The sequence below is a fragment of the Pholcus phalangioides genome, unplaced genomic scaffold, assembly GCF_987345545.1.
Source record: "Pholcus phalangioides strain wild (caught in Gottingen) unplaced genomic scaffold, Ppha-v1.0 ptg000028l_1, whole genome shotgun sequence".
Lineage (NCBI taxonomy): Eukaryota > Metazoa > Arthropoda > Arachnida > Araneae > Pholcidae > Pholcus > Pholcus phalangioides.
The window spans coordinates 8,939,131-8,960,575 of NW_028301618.1; the positions used below are offsets into that span (position 1 = coordinate 8,939,131).

At 43.9% G+C, this 21,445-nt stretch overlaps 2 protein-coding genes across 2 annotated transcripts in view; one reads left to right on the forward strand and one right to left on the reverse strand.

Moving 5' to 3' along the window:
* The window catches only part of LOC149067900 (uncharacterized), a 153,832-nt gene extending 144,483 nt beyond the window's left edge, over window positions 1–9,349 (reverse strand). The window contains exon 1 of the mRNA XM_089251984.1: window positions 9,217–9,349. The gene's annotated coding sequence lies outside the window, so the exon portion shown is untranslated. The remainder of the gene's footprint in view (window positions 1–9,216) is intronic.
* LOC149067897 (uncharacterized) overlaps window positions 1–21,445 on the forward strand; it is a 346,496-nt gene that overhangs the window by 192,695 nt on the left and 132,356 nt on the right. The gene's annotated exons all lie outside the window — the stretch shown is intronic.

Below are 21,445 nucleotides of genomic sequence, written 5' to 3' on the forward strand. Positions count from 1 at the left end.
TCCAGCCGTGAGTGAATGGAGGTGAGAGTAGGGAACTCGGGGGGGGGGGGGCTTTATAGTGCAAAGAAAGCTGCAGGTTTGTGGGGCCTTGGGACCACCTGTAAATGATCACGTGAGTTAAAGCGATTTCTGGGTAGGTGCGGATCCAGAGATGGCTTTGGTGCCCCCTTCCTCTCGAAACTTCGAAGAAGAGACGGTGAAGGGGAAGTAACGGGTTTTGTTCCGTTAAATACGGGACTTATGGTCCTACAGATAGAAGGCCTCCGCACGCTGTTTGTGACGTCAGTAAATAGTCCATTTTCCCCCTCAGAATATTCAGGAGAAGAAAAATTCCCTGTTCGTGTCGCAGTATCATCGTTGCGAGGGGAAAGAAATGATCGGGCTCAGAATTGACGATTTCTATACCCCGCATCCAATCACTATGCGGTATTTGTGAGTCAATCAGGTATATTCTACGCCAAAATAAGAAGGAAACGAAATAGGATGCTGTGTTTCAAGTGACGGACGAGCTTCTATAGTGACGTGACGGACTCGCGATGCGAGGATCCGGGTTCGAACCCCACAGTGGTGGTCAATGAAGTTGGTTTTCTGTGGTTCCCAACTTCAAGGCGCAAATGCGAGCCGATCTCCCCGTTAAAAAGTCTCGCCACAGAGAGCAACAGTCCTACAACGATAAATCATAACACTTCGCTCATAGTTAGAAAAACTGGTGGCAGATGGCAGCACTACACATAACAAGCATTACAGAGAAACAAAAAACTTCACGTCAGGTTTCACTACGCGTGCACGCACATTCCCGCTTGTACCAATTCGTTGGGGGTTCCGCGGGTGCATGTGTGGTGTAGCAGTAGTAGGTAGGGCTCGGGGATCCATGATGTTCTTAAGTCAGCCACCTCGTTGGGCAATTTGCATGTTGTGGCGTTGTATTTGTATTCAAAATGTGCCAAACTTGCCAGGTAGTCTGAATGACGTTTATGGCAAACACTGCAGATTCCGCCAAGGGACTACTACTACTCATCACCTCCTAGGGATAGAAGGACTCTATCCCTTGTGCCTGAGTGGCAGGGTGGTAAGATACTTGTCTGCCACCGTGAAGATTACTGTCAAGGTCCCGGGTTCGAACCCGACGGAGGATATAGATAAGATATTTTCCCCTAACAAAACTCGAGGCGACCACAGACAGATAGACAGTGCCTTCATTTCCAACCCGTCTCATTAATGGCAGTAAATTGCAATGTAGCGATATGGCCCGAGTTGGCGTTTGGTGAAGTGAGTAGCCCCCCCCCCCCCCTTGGCGGAATATTTTTTGGTCTCATCTTGTATTTTATGTAACAAAATGAAACAATAAAGTGAATTGGAAAATAATTTATAGCCTTCCTTCCGTTCATTAAACCAAATCACAGGGCATGAAACTCATTAATTAAAGCAAATCTCGTTGACCATTAAGAGGATTTCATGACGAAACACTTAACTTTTTTCACTCAATCTCTCGAGTTCAATCCAACGTTTTTAATGGATTTACCACAAACAATAAACGAACATCGGAAATCCGCGTTTACGCGACATTAAAAGGTCGTTGAGCCCCAAACTAAGTTCGTAATGAATTAATGAATCAACTCCATAAAAATAATGCATTAACGTCTCCCTCTCGCGGAGGGAAAAAAATAAGTGCTTTTGTTGCCCCTTTACGGTGGCGATTCAGTGTCGCATGTGGTGCGAGGTTTCGTCGAGTCGTTCACTCGATGTATCAAAAGTCATGGGGGATAGCAACATGCAAATATATAGATGGCAGTAGCATCGCCTAGGAAATGCGTGAAAAGGGAAGTGCATTGTCGGGTCTCTCGTTTGCACTCAAGTGATTCATTCATGTGAAAAGTTTTCTAAACATCATTATATGGCGAGATCGAAGGCCCCTGCGCTGTTTGCCATAAACGTCATCCGGACTGCCTAGCAAGTTTGCCACATTTTGAAACACAGCATCCTGTTTCGTCTCTTCTTATTTTGGCGTGGAATCTTCCTGATTGGCTCACAAATACCGCATCGTGATTGGATGTGGGGGGCATATAAATCGCCAATCATTTCTTTTCCTCGCAGCGATGATACTGGCACGAGAAGAGAATTCTCCTCACCCCCCCTAATATTCTGGGGAAAAATCGACTACTTACTGACGTCGCAAGCAGACTGCGGAGGCTTTCTATCTCTAGGAGGTGCTGGGGCATTCCAGTTCGGAAATTGTTACGGTATTCTACATTCTTCGATCCACAGTATCAAGAGCGTGCCGAGAATATCTAATTTCAGACGTTGCCTTCCCGCCATGGACAACGCAGTGGCCGACCGCGTCTACCTAATGACCGAGACCAGCGACTTCCGCGTGGAGTAGTCAGTGGGTGAAAAGACAAGCAACGCTGCGCCAAATGGCAGCAACGATGAGTGCGGGGCGTGCGACAGACGCGTCCGTGTGAACGGAGCAGAGAAATTTGACTTTGGTGGGATGTGGCGGCAGAGGACCGGCTCGAGTGCCTTTACTAACAACACGCCATCGGCTACAGCGCCTCTGCTGGGCTCGTGAACATATCGGTTGGACCCTAGATGCTTGGTCAGATGAGTCACGATTCCAGTTGATAAACAGCTGATGGTAGGGGTTCGAGTGTGGCGTAGATCCCACGAGGCCATGGACCAAAGTTGTCAATAAGGCACTGTGCAAGCTGGCGGTGGCTTCATAATGGTGTGGGCTGTTTTTACGTGGCATGGTCTGGTCAAACTGAACTAATCATTGACTGGAAATGGTTATGTTGACCTACTTGGAGACAATTTGCAGCCATTCATGGACATACCCAAACAATGCGCCATGCCACCGAGCCAAAATCGTTCGCCATTGGTTTGAGGAACATTCTGGACAGTTCCAGCGAATGATTTGGCCGCATAGATCGCCAGACATGAATGGGACATGGTTGAAAGTTCAGTTCGTGCACAAAATCCTGCACCGACAAGTATGGACAGCTGTAGAGGCAGCATGGCTGAATATTTATTTCTTCAGGGGAATTTCGACGACTTGTTGAGTCAATGCCATGTCCAGTTGCTGCACTTCGCCAGGTAAAAGGAGGTCCCACAAGATATTAAGAGGTATCCCATGACTTTTGGCACTTCAGTGTACAACCAGAGGGTCTCGTTCAGCATCCAACTAAATGAAAAATACATTCTACTAGCTGTAACACCCTCTGCCAGGGTTTTCTTCAAATGCCGGGAGGATTGAAAAAGTGACAACCCCATTGTAAAGACATATACAAGTCTGAAACGCCTTGTTAGGGAGCCACGGTAACCAAAGTAAACATTCCGAAAGTGATTGTTGAGGCCCAGGGACCATTGTTGCCAGTGGCGTATTTACGGGGTGCGGAGGCTTAGCGGGCTATAGCCCAAGTCGGCAAGTTCAGAGAGGTAGCAAATTTGAGGGTGAATTGGCCGAGAAAATTAGTAGAATGCGAGAAGGGCGGAAAAATTTGCATAACCCTCAATAAATATACCTCTGCCCAGACAGCTAGGGGGGTAGGTCAGCGAGTGACTAAGAAAGTGGCCTAGAGAGTTTGCAAGCACGTGAGCGAGCGAAAGAGTGACTTCGAGTGTGTGGAAGCTTGTGAAGGACCGAAACAGTGACCTGGAGGGCGTACAGATATGTGAGTGACCAAAAGAGTGGCCTAGAGAGTGCGTGTGAAAGCATGTCAATGATCAAAATAGTGACCTAGAGCATGTGTAAAGGTGTGAATGATCAACATAGTGGCAGAGCGAGGAACCGCGTCAGCGAGCAATCAAAACAGTGACCTAAAGCGTGTGAAAGCACATGAGTGACTAAAATAATGTGCAAGCACGTGAATGACCGAAAGAGTGACCTAAAGAGAGTGTGAGCATGGGCATGACCAAAAGAGTGACCTAAAGAGAGTGTGAGCATGGGTATGACCAAAAGAGTGGCCTAAAGAGAGTGTGAGCATGGGTATGACCAAAAGAGTGGCCTAAAGAGAGTGTGAGCATGGGTATGACCAAAAGAGTGGCCTAAAGAGAGTGTGAGCATGGGTATGACCAAAAGAGTGATTCAGCAACACAAATGTACTTGCAGGAGTGAAGGGAGGCCAAGCGGAGTTATATTACGGGGTGGCGAATTCGAGGAAAGAGTGGTCAAGTAAATTAGACCACAATGGGAGAAGGGCGGCAAAACCACAAATGGGCCTCCAATTATTTCCGGACAGTTTTTCCCCCATTTCGGGCATTTGTCCAGCTCTGACGAACTTTTAAAGTCACATTTCTGCCGTTCAAGTCGGGTCCTGTTTGGTGTATATGAAAAATTTAGCGACGATAGATTGTAAATTTGTATACAAACATATCAAATTGTACATTTGTACAGAGAAACACATACACTGGCAGCGTTAAAGAAGTGACAAACCATTGTAAAGGTACGCACACGTCTTAAACGCATTGCTAGGGAACCACGGTAACCAAAGTAAACGTTCCGAAAGTGATTGTTGAGGCCCAGAAACCATTGTTGCCCGACAGCTTTTTTGCCCGTTTGGGGCATTTTCCCTGCTCTGACGAAATTTTGAAGTAGCCTATCGTCCCATACAGTCGAATCCCGTTTTAACGAATACCGTTATAGCGCAAATCTCGTTTTAACTAACACTTTTCTGATCCCTCAAATACATTTACATAGGAACAATGCAAAAATGTGGAATTCCTTTATAACGAAATTTCGTTATAACGAAGTGGTTTCGCCGGTCACTTGCGAGTTCATTATAACGGGATTCGACTGTATATGCAAAATTTGGCGACTATCGATCTAAAATTGTAGATTTGTATAGAGAACATACACACACACAGAAAACCAATTTGGTATATATAGATATTGACAAGATCGTCTCTTACGCGATTGATGCAAGCATTTATTATGATGTGTTTCCGACCTTCATAATACGCACATTTCTAATCTTTTTAACTTTTTTGCCCTTAAAATTTCAAGTCCAACGGTATTTATGTTGGTAGAGCATCTATTATCTTAAATCGGCAATTACGGACATAGAATTGAAACAGTACCTCTACGACGGACGGTTGATGAAATAAAGGCACGCGTAAGCACTTACGGGACACCCTGTATATAAAATTGATGTTGTTTGTGTGCGTATGTTCTCTATACAAATCTACAATTGTAGACAGATAAAATTTTACATATATACGAAACAGGACCCGGATTGAACGACAGACTACTTCAAAAGTTCGTCAGAGCAGGGAAAATATGCCCGGTATGGGTGGGAAACTATCGGGCAACAATGGCTCCTCGGCATCAGGAATCACTTTCATAGGCGGGGATAGACTTGGAAGTCTGGGGGGAGGGGGCACAATGATGATGATGTCAATTCACATATGCATATATAAATCAGTCGCCTTCACCACGCCCCCCCCCCCCGAATCTCCTCCCATGATCATTTTCCGAAAAACACTTGTTCCTACAATCACTTTCCGAATGTTTACTTTGGTTCCCAAACAATGCGTTTCATACATGTACATGCCTTTGTAATGGTTTGTAGTTGCTTTTTAAATGATCCCAGTGCATAGAAAACAACCCGGGCAGCGCCGGGTATTTCACGGCTAGTAGTAAATATCTGTTCTGCAAGATATTATGGCCATTATGAAATGGTGCATCATTCGTGATTGTTGAAACGAAACGTGAACATTTTTATGAGGGGAAATTATAAATTTTTTAAAGTGTGCTTTATATATAAGAGGTTACCTCTCTTGTTCTCATTCGCAGGGCCGCAACTGGGGGGGGGGTTACCAGTTTCTTTCATCCAGGTGGATAATCGGCTTTCAAAATCCTAACAATACCTTAATCTGGTTTTTTTTTCTCTCTGCTTTATGACCACTTGATCATCGTAAGGACCATCTGGTCCAAAGTGACCGTATTGCCTTAAAATCCATCAAAATCATATAGGCAGGTCCTTTTTAAGTTTCCTCACAGACACTTTCGCCATCGTGTCACAGTCATCGGGGGTTCTGCTTCCCCTCTTATGACCGTTTGGCCATCGTGCCAGTCATAGGGATTTTCAACCGCTTTACGATCAAAGACGTAATATTGCGTCCAAACGCTAGTGGAATAAATCCAAAAAGTTCTCTCTGTTTTCTTTCCCCTCTCCTCATCACGTCAAGCTTTGCTGCAACCCTACCAAAAATAAAAATAAAAGTACCTTTTTACCTCTTCTTCTACTATCTACATCTAAGAGTGAAAGAGAACAGGTAGGTGAGGGTGGAAAGAGAAATCTACTTCGTACCTACTCTATTATTTGTAAGTATTACAGATAAGAGGGGGAGAGATAAGAGAGTATAACAGATAAGTGTATCTGTCTCTCTCTCACACATACTTATGTATTATATACTGTTTTCTTTTTTTTCATTTGGTTATTTTCTTTTCTGCCTATTCTTTCCTTCCTTTTTCTAGCATGCGGTTAGGTTGGGACAAGGTTACCATATTTATCGCCGATTCACGATATGGAGTTCCCTTTCCCTAACATTGATGACATTGAATTTCTCATAATGTTCAAGGTTTTTTCCTCTACTTTATATTATCGTTCGGTAGGCTGACCATGTTTGCTCGAGAAAAATACGGAACATCGCCAATTATCGCCAAAATGATGTTAAAAGTGCGAAAAGTCGCCAATCGGAGGAAATGAAGCGCTACTGCAAATTGCAGTGAATTAAAAAAAACGACACAAGTATATTAGATGAATATTCTTATTTGTAGTCGTGATTAATGTAATGTAATTTCTGAGTTGGGAAGATAATTTTAATCGTTGATTTGAAGAATAAAGTTGGCGTCGTTGAAAAATACGTAAAAAAACCGGGACAGCCAGAAAAACATAAAAAAAAACCGGGATTGTCCATGGAAATACGGGACGTATGGTCACCTTTTCGTTCGGTCATCTCGTGTAAGTCATCGGATGCTTTTAGGTTAGGGTGGCCAGATGTTCCGGTTTTTCACTATTGAAATTCACTGTCCCGAAAAAGAATTTCGGGGCACCTACTTGTCCCGTTTTTAATTTGCGCAATCAAAGATCGAATGAAATAGAATCGTATGCAAGTTCAGCCCGTCCCGCTTAACTGGATAACGCATAAAAAATTCTGCAACCAAAATATTCTCCATAAAGATAATGTTAAGGTTCTCCACTTCATTGAACATCAACTTCCCCCCCCCCCCGCCCCCGCTTAATCGAATATTACGATTGACACGACAACTGTAAATGCACGTTCATCGCCATGTACATAATATTTTTTGAAGTGTCAAAACTCTCTTCAGTCAACACCAGCTAGAGCAAAGTGGCTCTAGCCACTGCCTCTGCTCTAGCTGGTGTTGCTTCAGTACGTACTATACATTCAATTATGTACTTTATTTTAATTTCGCTTTCTCGTATATACGGGGGACGTCCGACATTTCCATGTTTTACTCATTTCGGCACCTTTGCGTAGAAGCAGCGCGATAATATTTTTGTAATACATTGTACGTTTGCTAATTTTACACAGCAATGTCCGTCGAAGAAGGGTTTCTAAAATATCAAGGGTTTTTATTAATGAATTCCGTGTTTTTGTCCCGTTTTTTTAATTATAATTCCGGGATTTGTCCCGGTTTCTAAGATACTTCATCTGGTTAACTTTAAAAAAGGCTGATCATCTACCCCACAATCTTAAAATATCATCGGCCATTGGTAAGAGTTTAAGATCCTAGCGGTATCATGGCCGGGGGTGGGGGGGGGGGGTGTTCTTCCTTCCCTAATGACCTTGGTCATCGCGTCGTGGTCATTTCGTCATCGTATCGATTATCAGGTCCTAAATAATCGTTGCTTCAAAGATTCCCCCTTTGCCTTAAAATAAAATCAGTTAGGTTCTTTTCTAAGGTTCTCTTATGGCAATGTAACTATAGTGTCAGTCACATATGGTCCCAAACACCTGTGTGACACGAAATCTCTTCGACACCATTCTCCATATTTTTTCCCGTTTCCTTTATTTCGACCATCGGATCCTGGGTTTTAGTTCATTTTCTCATATTAACCCTTTGCGGTCCAGGTTTTTTTGGACTTGGTTTTGGTTCAGTTCTTACTCTCTCCCGTAATCAAGAAAACCCCTGGTTGCTAGCTATTGCGTTTTTTCATGAGTTCTGCTGAGAAACTGAACTTACGGAGACCTTCTAGTAATCGTAAGAGAAGCCGTTATCACAATCAAGTATCGTTTTTTCCCTGATGTCGACCTCAACAAAGGACCGCAAAGGGTTTCAAAGCTCATCATTCACCTACTCCCTAACATCGAGGTATTGATCAACGTTTCGAAAATGAAGCAACATCATGGGTTCTTTTTCTTACGGTATTATCATCATCGTGTCAGTCGTCGGATCCTTGGATTTAGGTTCCTTTTCATCCTCAAATTCTCATCATTTACGTATCATAACATCCAGGGGTCATCGCGGATCAACCAGCTTTTAGGAATGAATCAAAATCCTAGTTGGTTTCTTTTACGATGCCATCACCATCGTGTCAGCCATCGGGTTTCTTCCCTTACGACTATTCGGTCATCGTGTCAGCCATCAGGCCTCTTTCTTCCGTTATGACCATTCGGTATTAGCAATCGGGTCTTTCTTCCCTTATACGGTCATCTTGTCAGCCATCGGATCTTTGGTTAGGTTCACCTTTACCTTAAAATAGGCCCGTCATCTCAACTTTTTCTCGGGGAGGAGGCTGTAAAGAACATATACTCAATATATGTATATATATTTAACCTCGTTTGTCCATTTATATTGTATTTTCTAAAGCTGTGGGGATCGTCCCCCTCTGACCCCTCTGACCCCCCCGCCCCCGAAAGACGGGTCTGCCTTAAAAAGCTCTACTAACTTCATGACATCCAGGAACCTATTGGCGATTGAACGACTAGAAACCCTTGCTATATGGCAGGGGTTTCATTCCCTTATGACCATTTGGTCATCGTTTCGGCCATCGGGCCCTCAGCAACAGTAGTTTTACCCTTTCCCACTACAAGCGGTCAAGGTTAAGACAAATTCTCGGCAATGTTGACTGAAAAGCACCTTCGGTTAAGCCAGTCTTATCTATATATTCGGGAATTCCATGTAGAAGTAAATGCATGTATAAAAAAACAATCCGCATATAACGCCACATGGGGAAAAAAGAAACCACTCACCTGTGAATCCAACTCGAAGCATCATCGCTATAAACGAAGTCTTCGAGAGATAAACACTTTTTTTTTCGCGCACAAAAATTCAAGGTTTTCTTTTTCGTTCTCAAGTCTCTTTGAATATTCTAACGCACAAATTGTTTAATCACCCTCTTAAAAGAGACATCGTAATATATAAAATGATGTAGGTGGATATTCCTAATATAAATAAATATACCCGCTGTGTGTTTTGTGTGCGGCGAGGCGAGTATTCGGATATATATTGCGATATAAAGAAAAATAGAGGAGAAAGAGCAGACGACACACGCACAAAGGCCGTCCTAAAGAGAGATTTTTCCCAGAGAGAATAATGATGATGCTCTTCCTCTCTCGTCTGCTCCTTTCCTTTCGGATTTGCTCGGCGGGGGTTCGTTTCGCTGCCAAATAGCGCCAAATTATGCTCGCCAAATGGGGATTCCCCCCCCCCCCCCAGCCCTTCCGTTCTTTATGACCGCGTGGCTCTCCTCTTTGTCTTTCCCGTTGCGAAGATGCTGATGACCGTTTTGATGGTTGTGATGGACAAAGGTCATCTCAGGTGAGATTATATTTTACTGTAATTATTCGTAAAAAAAGGTGAGGATGATGGTGGTGGTTGGACCGGGATCAAACCGATGTAGATCTACGCCAAGTGTGTTCGTTAATGTAAGTCGGGGTTTGAATTGTTAAGTGCTGACGGGAATTATCCAACCGAGATGAATAACATTAATTAAGAATAATCAGAGAACAGTGGCAAAGCCCGGCCTTGAAGAAGCCCAAAGTTTTTGGGACTCTGCTCTGACCCCAGGTTCAAAGAGAAACAATCGTTTAATGCAGAATATCTAGGGAATTCAGTTGTGATTTGTAAGGATCTTGTTGGTAGACACTTTGAATAGGTCACATTGGTGATTGGTAGAATCATCAGAGTACGGGACCCCGAAATCAGACCTTGGAGAAGTCCACGACATCAAGGACTCCAGAAAGAAACAGTCCTTAAAGAAGCCACGGTGGCGTGCTAAAACTCAGTCTTGAAATAGTCCACAGCTTCAGGGACTCAGACCCTAAATTTAATTGCGGCTTTTGAACGTGCTTCCAGTTGTTGGTCAGCTGAGAATCCTCAGAGTATAGATGTTAAAACCCGGCTTTCGAGGAATCCGCAACTTTAGGAACTCCGACCTTCGGTTCAAAGAGAAAGTACTTGAAGCCGGATGTCCAGTGAAATAACTGATTTGAGATTTTTTAGGATCTTACAGCTGTACTTGAAGGGTCAGTCAAGAACCAAAACCCGGCCTTGGAGTAATCCAAAGCTTCAGGGGACTTCATCTTAGGTTCAAGCGGGAAACTGTCCTTAAAGCAGGATATCCAATGAACTCGGTCGTGTATTTAAATGCTCTTTCAACTGTTGGTTGGTGAGGCAGCCAAGAATCCTCACAGTGCCGGTGCCAAAACCCGGTCTTGTAGAAGTCCATAGCTTCAGAGAAGCTGACTTTACGCTAAAGCGAGAAACGGTCCATACAGCAGGATGGTCGGTGAACTCGGTCGGGATTCTTAAGGTTTCGTCAACTGTTTTTTGATAGGCCAGTCAAGAATCCTCAAAGTAAAGTTTCCAAAACTAGGCCTTGAAAGCGTCCACAACTTAAGAGACCCTAACTTAGGGGTCAAGGCGAAACAGTCCTTCAAGCCATGTCTAATGAATTCAGTTGCGGTTTCCAAAGTTCTTTCATCTATTGGTTGGTCTGACAGCTAAGAATCCTGATACTCAGAGTACTGTTGTCAAATCCCTCACCACTCGGGTGCGGCCTTGCAGTTCAGAACTTCATGGACTCCAACCTTTGCGTCGTCAAGTAAGAAACAGTCCATAAAGTGGAATGTCCAAAGAACTTAATTGTGGATTTTGAAAGTTCTTTTACCTGCTCGTTTGTTGTAGGTTATCTAAGAATCCTCAGGATAAAGAGGTGTCGAAACCCGGCCTGGGAAGAGTTCACAATGGCAAGATCTTGGTTAAACGGGCAACAGTCCTTAAAGCACAATATCTATCAGCCTCCCCATGTGCTCCCCCCCCCCCCCTCTCCATTATGGAGTACTTTATTTGTAGTTCGTAACTGGAATTATGTAATTAGTAGCTGATGTATTTGAAGAATTAGTGATTCATGCAATTCCATATCTGAAAGGCAATGACCAAAACTCCGTATTCTAAGATGCTCCGGGGCCATACTTTCAAAATTCAGGCTCACGTAATCCCGAACCTGACGATAGTTTGATTCACAGTCTAAAAACTCGCTGACCATTCTGGTTGCTTTTTCTACAGCCGAAAAACTTGCTGACGAGCTGGCTATTTCGATTACGTTCTCTATAGCCGTAAAGCTTGCTAGCGAGCTGACTAACCTGGTTGCTTTCTCCACGGCCAAAAGCATGCTGACGAGTTGATTATCCTGGTTGCTTTCTTCACAGCCGAAAACCTCGCTGATCATCCTAGTTGCTTTCTCCACGACAGAAGAGCTCACTGACCATCCTGGTTATTTTTTCCACAACAGAAAAGCTCGCTGACCCTCCTGGTTGCTTCTTCCACGACAGAAAAGCTCGCTAATCATCCTGGTTGCTTTCGCCACAACAGAAAAGCTCACTGACCCTCCTGGTTGCTTCTTCCACGACAGAAAAGCTCGCTAATCATCCTGGTTGCTTTCGCCACAACAGAAAAAGCTCACTGACCATCCTGGTTATTTTTTCCACAACAGAAAAGCTCGCTGACTCTCCTGGTTGCTTCTTCCACGACAGAAAAGCTCGCTAATCATCCTGGTTGCTTTCGCCACAACAGAAAAGCTCACTGACCCTCCTGGTTGCTTCTTCCACGACAGAAAAGCTCGCTAATCATCCTGGTTGCTTTCGCCACAACAGAAAAAGCTCACTGACCATCCTGGTTATTTTTTCCACAACAGAAAAGCTCGCTGACCCTCCTGGTTGCTTCTTCCACGACAGAAAAGCTCGCTAATCATCCTGGTTGCTTTCGCCACAACAGAAAAGCTCACTGACCCTCCTGGTTGCTTCTTCCACGACAGAAAAGCTCGCTAATCATCCTGGTTGCTTTCGCCACAACAGAAAAAGCTCACTGACCATCCTGGTTATTTTTTCCACAACAGAAAAGCTCGCTGACTCTCCTGGTTGCTTCTTCCACGACAGAAAAGCTCGCTAATCATCCTGGTTGCTTTCGCCACAACAGAAAAGCTCACTGACCCTCCTGGTTGCTTCTTCCACGACAGAAAAGCTCGCTAATCATCCTGGTTGCTTTCGCCACAACAGAAAAAGCTCACTGACCATCCTGGTTATTTTTTCCACAACAGAAAAGCTCGCTGACCCTCCTGGTTGCTTCTTCCACGACAGAAAAGCTCGCTAATCATCCTGGTTGCTTTCGCCACAACAGAAAAGCTCACTGACCCTCCTGGTTGCTTCTTCCACGACAGAAAAGCTCGCTAATCATCCTGGTTGCTTTCGCCACAACAGAAAAAGCTCACTGACCATCCTGGTTATTTTTTCCACAACAGAAAAGCTCGCTGACTCTCCTGGTTGCTTCTTACACGACAGAAAAGCTCGCTAATCATCCTGGGTGCTTTCGCCACAACAGAAAAAGCTCACTGACCATCCTGGTTATTTTTTCCACAACAGAAAAGCTCGCTGACCCTCCTGGTTGCTTCTTCCACGACAGAAAAGCTCGCTAATCATCCTGGTTGCTTTCGCCACAACAGAAAAAGCTCACTGACCATCCTGGTTATTTTTTCCACAACAGAAAAGCTCGCTGACCCTCCTGGTTGCTTCTTCCACGACAGAAAAGCTCGCTAATCATCCTGGTTGCTTTCGCCACAACAGAAAAGCTCACTGACCCTCCTGGTTGCTTCTTCCACGACAGAAAAGCTCGCTAATCATCCTGGTTGCTTTCGCCACAACAGAAAAAGCTCACTGACCATCCTGGTTATTTTTTCCACAACAGAAAAGCTCACTGACCCTCCTGGTTGCTTCTTCCACGACAGAAAAGCTCGCTAATCATCCTGGTTGCTTTCGCCACAACAGAAAAAGCTCACTGACCATCCTGGTTATTTTTTCCACAACAGAAAAGCTCGCTGACCCTCCTGGTTGCTTCTTCCACGACAGAAAAGCTCGCTAATCATCCTGGTTGCTTTCGCCACAACAGAAAAGCTCACTGACCCTCCTGGTTGCTTCTTCCACGACAGAAAAGCTCGCTAATCATCCTGGTTGCTTTCGCCACAACAGAAAAAGCTCACTGACCATCCTGGTTATTTTTTCCACAACAGAAAAGCTCGCTGACTCTCCTGGTTGCTTCTTACACGACAGAAAAGCTCGCTAATCATCCTGGTTACTTTTTCCACAACAGAAAAGCTCGCTGATCATCCTAGTTGCTTTCTCCTCAGCAGAGAAGTTCGTGTACCATCTTGTTGGCTTTTCTACAGCCGAAAAGCTCGCTGACCACTTTGGCGGATTTCTTAATCACCAAAAAGCTCGCTGACCGAGAAGCTCGTTGGTCATCGTGGCGATTTTCTCCGCAGCAGAAAAGTTGGCACATAATCCTAGTGATATTCCCTAATAACACTAGCTGATGATACCACAAGCTGTGTGCTCTTGCAGAGAATCCTCAATTCAAGCAATGGATTACCGAAGCCGACAGAGAGTTGCTCCACTGCGCTATACCTCTTGGACGTTCCTTCGTTTGGATTACACAACAGTGGCCCTTAACCACGGCAGCGTATTGCTCCAGAACTGAGAGAAGCTTCCAAACAGTCGAAATCCGAATGAATATCGGCGAATAGACCCGCTCATCCTGGTCCAAATTCAAACAGTCAACGCTCCATAGAATAGAAACCGGCCCCCCCTCCCGCCACCACCACCATTCTTCACCAGGAGGCCCCCCACGATACAGTTAACACAACACCGTAGACACAGTGAACGAGTCGAATGTGTTAGGACAACCCTACCACTTGATCAAATTTTATTTTTTTCCCGGGAAATCCAAAGGAAATCAAATCAGAGCCCTATCCCATGTTCACTCCTTGGGATAAACGGGAGAAGAGGGGAAAAAACGAAACATACACCTGGAATAACCCCGGAAATATAAAGAAACAAACTGCGCGCTCCGTATCAAGTGAATTCCGTGTGTTATCGCGTAAGAGCACCCGTGGCACGTTTTTGCGACGTCATAAAAACGTCAGGTTCGGGATAAAGGAGATTTTTGGGGAAAAGGACTTGTGTGTGCGCGAGTGTGTGTGGGGGGGGGGTGTTTGGAGCTCCCACGATGGGAGGGGGGTGGGTGGTAGTTGCGCAAGGTAAATAACGGGTGAAATCGGTTATGGGGGGAGAAGGAAGGAGACTGCGAAAAAAAGATGCCCATTCGGCAACAAATCAAGTTAATGGATGGAGGAAGTAGTGAGTTTCTAGATATATGTCTGGTAGAGATGTGTTTAATGGATTTCAAAATGGCGATCGAGGAAAGGAGTGCGGACTCGTGGAAAATGACCCCACACGTCTCGCCATGAATTTCCATTCGTTGCTGTTATTGGATCTTGGCAGTTGGAAGGGACTGTGAACGGTTTGTTGGAGAGAGTAAATATTCACAGGATTATGTACTAAGCCCACCTGCTTCATTACACGTAGTGGTTGAATGATGGGAGGAGGGGGGGGGGGCGTTAAATCCGGGTAAATTTCACCTCCGACATTTCGCCCCAGACGTTCCGTCCCAGACATTTCGCCTACCCTGTGAGCGAACGAGTAAGTGATTGAGTGTATGCGGACAAGTGGCCGTACGAGTGACCAGATAAGTAGGTGGGTGACTGTATTAGTGAGTGAGTGACTGCATGAGTGACCGCACTCACTTTGTCTCTCATACGGTCACCCACCCCTTCAATTAATCACTCATATGGTCGCGCACACACTTGGTCACTTATACGGCCATTCATTCCCTCATACTGTTACTCATCCACTCACCTGGTCACTCATTCACTCATACGATCACCTGGTCACTCATTCCTCATACGCTCACCCATATTGTCATTCACTCATACGGTCACCCATATGGTCATTCACTCATACGGTCATCCACTTAGTCAGTCTTACGATAATTCACTTACACGGTTACTCACCCACCCACTCACTTGTTCAGTCTTAAAGTCATCCATTTACTCATACGGTCGCTCACCCAACCCACTTGGTCACTGATATGGTCACTCACTTCGTCACTCACATGGTCAGGGCAGACAAATGTGCCGGAGGCGAAATTTCCGTAAACCGCGTTACAGCGCGCAACCCAGATCTATCGCAATTTGGAGATTTGACCACTGTGGTAAATGCTGTGATGGCAAGTGCTGTCATCTATCTTTGCCTTCCGCTTTATTATGATCATTACTGACCTAATCAGTCCGGGGTGGTTTGAGTTTGCAAGATTACAATATAGCACATGATTTGAGGTTAAAGCTGATGAATCACGAGAAGTCAAAGCAGGTGGGTTCTTTTGGGGTAAGGGGGTCATTCAAGCATTACGTCAGCATCGATGGGGGACGAGGGGGTTTCCGATTCGCTGACTTTTGATGACAAGGGGGTGTTGGACGATGCTTACGTCATCAACCACCCTTTATGAAAATCGGAAATATTCTAAATGACATCTTACTGGGTGCGCCAAAAACGGGAAAAACCTTTCCCTAAGTTGTAGGCACCCTGGACTAACATTCTCCCTATTGGTGAGTCACCTACGGAGCCACTTTAGTGATCTCTAAATGTTTCGCGGATCCTTCAAGTGATCTGGAAATGTATCCGGGCAGCTTAAATGCTATGAAACTGTGCACACGCCTCACTCAAATGATCCATAGTTACACCGCGGATCACTTAAGTCATCTGGGAATGTGCCGCGGGTAAGTTGAGTGATCTAGAACCGCACTTGGGACCACTTAAGTGCTCTAAAACTTGCCAAATGTCACTCAAGGGATCTCTAAATGTGCCACGGATCGCTTAAATCCTCCGCAATTGCGCCACGGGTTACTTAAGCGATGTGTAAATGTGCCGCTTAGTTCATTTTTACATAATTTGGTTTGAGGGGAGCAAGCCACACCAGCTAACCCCCAGGGGCCACATTTGGTCCGTGGGACCAAGGGTTCATCATTATATGGCTTAGAGCATAGTTTCCCGACCTTTTTTGTCCCATCGCCCCCTTCTTCAGAAATTCTTTTCTCCCATCGCCCCCCCCCAACGCAACCTAACCCATAGGATTCTATGTTATACCCGTAGCTTCTACCGCCCCCCTGGAACTTTCCATCGCCCACGTTGGGAATCACTGGCGTAGAGTGTGGATCGCAATGAATTTCTTAAAAGGTAATTTCGAGTTCTTAACCTTCAAATAGCATTGAAATAAACCGAAATTGAGATGATGCTTTGGGTTCGAATTCGGGCATAGGAACACCGGAAACAAGTTCTTTACCTACCGACGAGCCTAGGGCGACCACCGATAGATGGCGCGTTCATTTCCCAACCAACTCCACCGGTTGGAAACTGCAGAATGGCGGTGTATGATGTGCGGAGTTTGTGTGCGGTAAAATAGTCTTCTTCGTTTTGCCTGATGATGTCCTGTTCTTTCCCTTTTCCAATAAATTCTATTCTTTCTTCTTCCATTTTTGATCTTCCTTTTTTTTTTCTGTTCATTTCATTCTTATTGTTCTTCAATTCTGTTCTTCCCCCTTCTTATTTTTTTTTTTCAGTTCTTCACTTTCCTCATCTTCATTCATGAATTTGATTCTTTTGTGTCTTCTATTCCGTTTTTACCTTCTTTCTTCTCCTTCTTTGTAGTTTAGTGGTTTATTTTTTTTATTCTTCTCTTTCCTTTATTCTTCCCCCCCCCCGCCTTTTCTGTTTGGTTCTTCTTATTCCTTTCTTTCACCCCTCTTAAGCTCTGTTCTCTTTTGTCTTCAGTTTTGTTTATCCGGTCTTCGTTCCATTCTTTCTTCTCATTCCGTTCTGTTTGGCGTTCTTTCTTTTTTCTATCGTTCTATTCCATGTTGTTTTTGGTTCTTTCTTTTTCTTTATAGTCTTTTCTTCTTATTCTGTTCTTTCTTGTCCCTTTTTTTTTATTAAATCTGTTCTTTTGTCTTCTTCCGTTCTTCGTTAATTCTTTCTTCTTCTCGTTCATTCTTTCTTCTTCTCGTTCATTCTTTCTTCTTCTCGTTCATTCTTTCGTCTTCTGTCACGTTCTTTCTTCTTGCTACCTTTTCTTTTCTCGCTCTCTCCCTCTCTCCAATTAAGTTTTGTTTTGCGTTCACGTCTTTCTTCTCGTTCCGTTGTGATATTCTTTCTTTCTATTTCTATTCTTTTCTATCTCCTTCAGTTACGTTCTTTTGTCTTTCGTTTTATTCATTTTTTCTTCTCGATCACTTATTTCTTTTCTCTTCCTTTGTGCCGCTTCAGTTTTGTTCTTATTGTTAATTCTGTTCCATCTATTTCTATGATTCTTCTCGCTCCTTTCTTTTTTCTTTCTCTCGCTCTTTCTATCTTTTATTCGTCTCTTTCTTCTTCTTTCATTCTTATGCTCTTTATTTCTATTTCTGTTTTTTCTTTCATTATGTTTTTGTCTTCTTCTTGATCTTTTTTCTCGTTTCTTTTATTCTGTTCTTCTGCGATTCTGTTATATTTTTTGTTCCTTTGTCTCTGTTTTCTGTTCACGTCCTTTCTCCTTGATTGATTCTGTTCGTTTTCTTTGATATTTTTCTTCGTCTTCTTTCCTAACGTACCTTCTTGCCATTTCGTTGGCCACGTTTCTTCTCCTCCATCAGTTCAGTTTTAAATTTTAACTTTTCTTTCCTTATCGTTCGGTTCTGACCCCTATTTTTCCTTCAGCTTTTTTTACATTATTTCTCCCTCTCTTCAGTCCGTAGCGTCATTATATTCCTGGGGATGTCTTTTCCTATTTATTTCTTCCATAATAGTTCTGATCAGTCTTCGAAAACCTGTAATCACATGTCACATGACTTTCCACCCAAACGGAAAGGTTATGTTATTACTACAATAACTTTCAGAACAATTTCTACAATATTTCAATGCCCACCCTCATGCGCAGGAGGAGGGACGCACATATTGAAGTTTTTTTGTTTTTTTTTCATTTAAATACTCAGACACGTATCGTCCCAATAACAGTTATTATGCCCCGATCCTTACATACTAAGATCGAGGGGCAGAGGAGGAGAAGTTGCCGTGTCGATGGCCTTGAGGAAAAAAGTACATCTTCCATCCACACCCCGAGAAGCAGCTCCTCCCCGTGTGTGTGTGTGTCTCCCGATATCGATCGTTTCAACGCTTAATTGCGAACAAGTCTCTACCCGAACGGAGGCACGTAATTTGCGCTCCAGAAACGGAAACTCGAACAGAAGTCACTAGAATGAAAAGAAAAAAAAATGACAGAGGAAGCCGCCACTGTGTCACGGTTTTTTCCACAATTCACCATCCTAGCGCCATCTTGAAAGAGTCTCCGAAGACACACACACACGGCTGATTACATGCAAACGGGTATCTCTGTCCCATTCATGATAACTATGAATGGTGTCTCTCGGTTTTCCCATAGATCCCTGGATTTCTCTAGGAAATTCCAGGAAGCATCACATACGAGATCGTTATAATACACTTCCTCTCTCGCCGTCCATTCACGAGCTACAATTGCTGTCGGCACTATCATTATCAAATAAGAATGGTGGGGTGGGGGAGGGGGGAAGGTTCACGGCGTTTGTGTGGATTCCTATTCGAAGCGGGTACAAAGGTAGATACTGAAGTTCTTCGGACGAAATTAATTGAAATAGGCACTTGCCGTTGGAATGCGATGTTGTTTCGATTTCTTCGAGTAACCGAGTTCTTACGGATCCACGTGGTGAAACTTTTGTTGTGGCCATGTTGGAATTGGATCGGGAAATCGCATTCCGTGGAAGAGGGTCATGTGACATACCGTTCCGGGATTGAATTTCTCGGATAAAACGACATTTACAAATACAAATACAACGCCACAACAGGCAAACTGCCCAACGAGGTGGCTGACTTAAGAACATCATGGATCCCCGAGCAATTTTTTGGAGGCCCTACCTACTACTGCTACACCACACATGCACCCCGCCCACACCTCCCCCCCCCCCGCGGAACCCCCAACGAATCGGTACATGCGGGAATGTGCGTGTACGTGTAGTGAAACCTGACGTGAAGTTTTTTTCGTTTCTCTGTAATGCTTGTTATGCGTAGTGCTGCCATCTGCCACCAGTTTTTCAAACTATGAGTGAAGTGTTATGATTGAATGATTTATCGTTGTAGGACTGTTGCTCTCTGTGGCGAGACTTTTTAACGGGGAGATCGGCTCGCATTTGCGCCTTGAAGTTGGAAACTACAGAAAACCAACTTCAGCCGACCACAGTTAAATCTGTTTCGCTACAATTTAACCAAATAAAATCAATTTTATTTGGTTAAATTTGACGTCGGAGTCCATGTTGGATTTGGATCGAGAAATTGTATTTGTTCGAAGATGGTCACCCCACCCCTAATAAAGGCAAGTTTTAGGACGCACGAAAAAAGGAAATCGGTGGCGGCCATGTTAGATTTGTGTATTTTAAAAAATCATTTTTTTAGATGGTCATCCAATTATAAAGAACTTTTAAGACGAACGAAAAAGGAAACTTGATGGCGGCCATGTTAAATTTGGATCAAAAGTGTATTCAGTGGAAGAGTGCCATGTGATATATCCCTCCAGGATAGAATTTCTCGGTGAGAACATCGGTGAAGTCCGTTTCGCCACAGCTCATCCACAAAAAGCAGGATTTTTAGAACGCACGCAATAGGAAGTTTGTTGGTGGCATGTTGGATTTGGATCAAAGAATTTCATCCCGTGGAAGATGGTCGCGTGGCACATCGTTCCGGGATAGAATGTCTCATCGAGATCGGTCATCATATTGAGCATTTTTTTTTCAGCCACCTAGTTAGCCAATTTGCCTGCTGTGGCCTTTGTGTTTGCATTTGTATTTGTACATAGTGCACAATTCACCCAAAATAAAGGGGGTTTCCAGGGCCTCAGTGACAATAGGAAACTTAACGACTGCCATGTTGGATTGGGATCAAGAAATCTCATTTCGTGGAAGATGATCAAGTAACCAACCGTAGAGTTTCTCGGTGAAAACATCAATTAAGATCACAACTCGTTCAAATACAAATGATTTTCAGGACGCACGCGAAAGGAAATTTGAAACGTCGAAAGCCATATTGGATTTTGATTTCATTCTTCTGAAGATGGTCATCCGATTGAAAAAGGTTTTTAAGGACGCACGAGAAACATAACTTGTTCGCGTCCGTGTTGGATTTGGAGCAAGAAATCGCATGAGTTTGGACATGGTCGTCCAAATGTAGGGGATTTTTAGGATGCTTGAGAAAGGAACCTTAGCGGTGACCATATTGGATTTGGATAGAGAAACTGCATTCTTTTGAAGATGTGGTTATCCACATTTGAAAAAGATTTTTTAGGATGCAAGAGTAATATAACTTGTTGGCGTCCGTGTTGGATTTGGAGCAAGAAATCGCATCTTGGAGATTTTTAGGACGCACGAGCAATATAACTCGTTGGCGTCCGTGTTGGATTTGGAGCAAGAAATCATATAATTTTGGAGATTCGAAAATGAAGGGATTTTCAGGATGCAAGAGAAAGGAACTTCAGCAGCGACCATGTTGGATTTGGAGCAAGAAATCGCATCAGTTCGGAGATGGTCATTCAAATGAAGGAGATTTTTAGGATGCTCGAGAAATACAAATACAACGCCACAACAAGCAAAATGCCCAACGAGGTGGCTGAGTAGTGACCATATTGGATTTGGATGAAGAAATCGCATTCTTTTGAATCGATGGTCATCCATTTGAAAAATATTTTCAGGACGCACGAGAAAGATAACTTGAAGGCGTACGTGTTTGATTTGGAGCAAGAATTCGCAGCAGTTTGGAGATGTTCCCACCAAAAGTAGGGGATTTTTAGGATACACGAAAATAGAACCTTGTTAACAGCCATGCTGGATTTCAATGAAGAAATCGCATTCTTTCGAAGATAGTCATCGAAACAGAGGGGATTTTTAAGATGCTAGAAAAAGGAAACTCGTTGGCGGCCATGCTAGATTTGGATCAAGAAATCAGCATTGGTCACGTTGGATTTGGATCGAGACATCTC